A 4,060-nucleotide genomic window follows, 5' to 3' on the forward strand; every position below is an offset into this window, starting at 1 on the left:
TAAACAAAAACTGCTTGATTTAGATTATCAAAATTGTTTAATATGAAACATCTTTAATCTCAGTTTAGATTATTCTCAGATTTTATATTTAAATTAAATTCAAAATAATGAAATTATTCTACTTTTGTAAACATTTTACATTTTTAAATTTACGAAATGAATACATTTCTCTACATTATTTATATTAATTTTTATACTTAGTAGTGGAAAATATCATGTTTGTTCTAATAAAAATTAAAATTTTACATTTCATATACAGACATTGATATCATTACTTATAGAACCAATTACATTGAACATTCTTAAAATTGAAGGAACTGTTGCAACAATTCTTAAACCTTTATTATATCGTTGTCTGCATTGGACTCTATATATTAATAGGTCTTGTGTTTCCGTTTTAGCAAATAGAGATGATTTACTCTTGCGTTTTTAATGCAATTGTGGAAATGTCTGCTCTTTATATTGGCACTTCTTTTTTGGCGGTGCTGAATCTTGTTTTCCACCTTACGTATTCTTGACTGGTAAGATTCAATTCCTTAATAATCGTTTCAATATTGGGAACAATAAATTTCGGGGTTGGTAAAGGAGCAGGAGCAAACAGTGGACCATATTTTAATGCTTCTAAGAGACACTTAGGAGGTGTGATATTATCCCATACCGTTATAAAATTGTTATTATTAAATTGAGGTTTGACGTTCTGGTAACGTAATAACCATTTGAGTTTCTTGACATACAGTAGAGCGTCGATTTTCCGAATCAATTGGGGACTAGGGTTGTTCATATAACTGATATTTCGGATAACCAATTACGTATGAAAAAATAGTTTAACGTATTCGATGTCAAAATTTTTCTCCGTTGCGTGTCACTTCGCGTTGAATTTTTGTCGATGTTAAGCCTAACAAAGACTATTGTATCGTTAAAAATTATTTTTTTATTTTGTACAAACAAAATAAATATATTGAAAATTATAAAAACAATAAAAATTATACTTCAGATGTTAATTTAGTATCAAAAACGTAAAATATTGGAGTAGTCCAAGACACAGCCAAAGATTGAAGCATTGAAGCACCACAGCACTGGCAAAAATTTAAATTTGCCGACTGGAATTCTTTTGGATGATTGACTTTCGGAAAATCGACGCTCTACTGTATTTAGATTTTACACATTTTTCCTTAACAAAATGAATAACAACCCATATGGTGTGACTTTATCATTGGAAGAGAAAAGTGACATTAACGTAAATTTTCTGGATCTGTTCATAACTTGTAAATATGGGGAAATATGGACAGATATTTATCGAAAGCCTAGCTATCTACCTATTATTATACCGAAGAATTCCTTTGATCCTCAGAATTTTAAGAATGCAGCCTCTCGATCATGGATAAAGCGGGCCTATACCCACTGTACGAGTATGGTTGGCGCACATAGAGAATTAAATAACATACGTACAATAGCTGTACAACAGGGATATCGTATAAGTGAAATTAATGCTTTTATTGATAAATTTTCTAATCAAACAAACAAGCAACCTACAACTAAGAACCAAGGACGAAGAGTAGTTCTCAACTATATACCTTTCCTATAATCGATGATTAAAAAAGTATCTCACAAGAATAATTTAAGAGTTATTTATTGTTGTAATCCGATGATTTATAGAATTTTACGAAATGATAAGAAGAAAGGAAACTGTAACAATAGTACAGGAGTTTATTCTATTCCTTTAAGTGACTTCCGTTTTAATTCAGATCTCGTTTAGGTTGGTGCCACCATGAGATTTTTTAAACAGAGGATTAAAGAACATAAGTATTCTATTACTAAAAACGTAGACAGCACCGTCCGTGCAGTCTTTGCTAAACATCAAGATATTGATGTACATTGGGACAAAGCATCCATAATTAGGACAGCCACCAACAAACAAGTCCTTAAACATATTGAAAAACTTGAAATTTACAAGGCGCATATTAACAAAGGATGCATCAACCATAGAGACGCTGAAAGTCTATCCTGCGCATGGAAATCTTTTTACCACGATTAATTTTTTTTTAATTTAATTTTTTACTATGATTAATTTCTTAATGTTTTATTTATAAATTTGCTTTTTATGTTTTATTTACGTTTTACGTAATTAATTTTAATTTTTAAAGCGTTGTATTGCTTGCGTTTTATTTTTACGTTTGTTTTCATTTTAAAGTGGCTTAACTGAAGAAGACTATTAAATATAGTCAAACGTTTTTATTTTATTAAATACTTCGTTGCTGGAAATACTAAGGTGTTTTGATTATTTTAAGTATTTATATTCCAGTAAGTTATTTTATTGTGTAGATCACAATATATTGTATATTAATTAATGTTTTATCCCAAACTTTAACTTTAAAATTTAACTAATTATTACGTTTGATTTTTAAATCTTTAATTTATATCTAAATTGTTATTTAATTTATTATTGTATAATCTGTTTGTGATCTTATGATCATTGTATTTGTGTTTTGTTCTTTGGGAGATGGTTTTGCTCCCCACATCAAGGAGTGTATCCAGTATGCGTAATAAATAAATAAAATAAATACATAAATGTATTAATTTTTTGTATTTTAAATTGATATATTATAGTAGTGTTTGTTAATTTACTGATGATTTAAAACTTTGTATATCAGTAATTTAAAGTTTTGATTCATTAAATTTATTTATTAGCACTAAAGAAATTGGACAGTCTAAACCAGGGGTGGCCAACCTTTTCAGAAGGCAGGCCAAATTTCAGAAATAATATTTCCTGCCGGGCCATGCACCTAATTTTTTTAGTTAAAGTAAACAAGCAAGCATGCTACAGCTTTAACCACATCGTCGCTTCCCAGTAGGTGAGATCGTGGTCAAACACTTGCCTGGTTTAATGTACAAAAACATAAAAAATAGATATATTTATTTTTTGAAGAAAGTAAAACATAACCGAGAATCAAACATATTAGACAATTTAAAAATATTTGAAAGTGAGACATCTGACTTTGTTTTACAGAACTAAGTGCATCAAAATTGATCTCCACTGATGATGTCGCTACACGCAAACAGTTTTCCAAATGAACATCAGTAATTCGTGATCTCACTTGCAATTTGATGTACTTCATGCGACTAAAAAGCTGTTCACACGCATAATTGTTTCCAAATAGCGAAACCATCGACAGAGCATGTTTGTAAAATGCAGGATATTTATTCTTGTCCAAATACGTTTCATAGAACTCTTCCAAACCAACTTGATGGAATTTCTCCTACGTTTCAGGGTTTACTTACTTATAGAATCGATATGGTAGACAGGCTACTTGGTTAAAGTAGTTTGAACTGTAATTATAAATACGTTAAATATGTATTTTAATGTCGATTGCAAAATCTTTCAAGATGCATTGGCAATAATAAAACGAAACTACAGAATAACATGGAATTTTGTCAAGATGGACTGAAGGTAGTTATGATTATGAGCCCGACAGCATTGCGAGCTTCCCAAAAACGCCAAAGACCATAGAACATATATAGCTGAAGTTGAAGTCTCATATTAAATTTTATTAACACCTAGCGTCAGACAAAAAACTAAGTAACCTTGACTTGAGTGTCAAATAGCAAGATATTTGAAATAGCTAAAAATCTATGAATTTTTCCAAAAATGAGAGATATTTCAAATTTCTCTTAGCTATAATTAATTAAAAATACATGATATGAATAACGCATGACATAATGTTCTTTTGGTGATATGTACAATAAAGTTAACATTTACGTTCATTTGACCTAGCTCCGCGAGCCACAACATGACTCTCGGCGGGCCGCATGCGGCTCGCGGGCCTCGTGTTGGCCACCCCTGGTCTAAACTCTATTTCGTCTAGTAATTTTGTATGTGATGATGATGATGATTATTGTTTTGGGTTTATGATATGCTTGTTACTATAATTAGTTTATCTTAACAATAATTTTATTTTATGGAACTGAATTTTAATAGAATCATATAAAATTACTGTGCTTAAGTGCATTATGTATATTTTAGGTTTATAATCTGATCTAATAGAAGTTGTAGCTGAATACT

The sequence above is a fragment of the Centruroides sculpturatus genome, unplaced genomic scaffold (assembly GCF_000671375.1).
Source record: "Centruroides sculpturatus isolate CEXI.00-Female unplaced genomic scaffold, Cexi_2.0 scaffold403, whole genome shotgun sequence".
Classification (NCBI taxonomy): Eukaryota; Metazoa; Arthropoda; class Arachnida; order Scorpiones; family Buthidae; genus Centruroides; species Centruroides sculpturatus.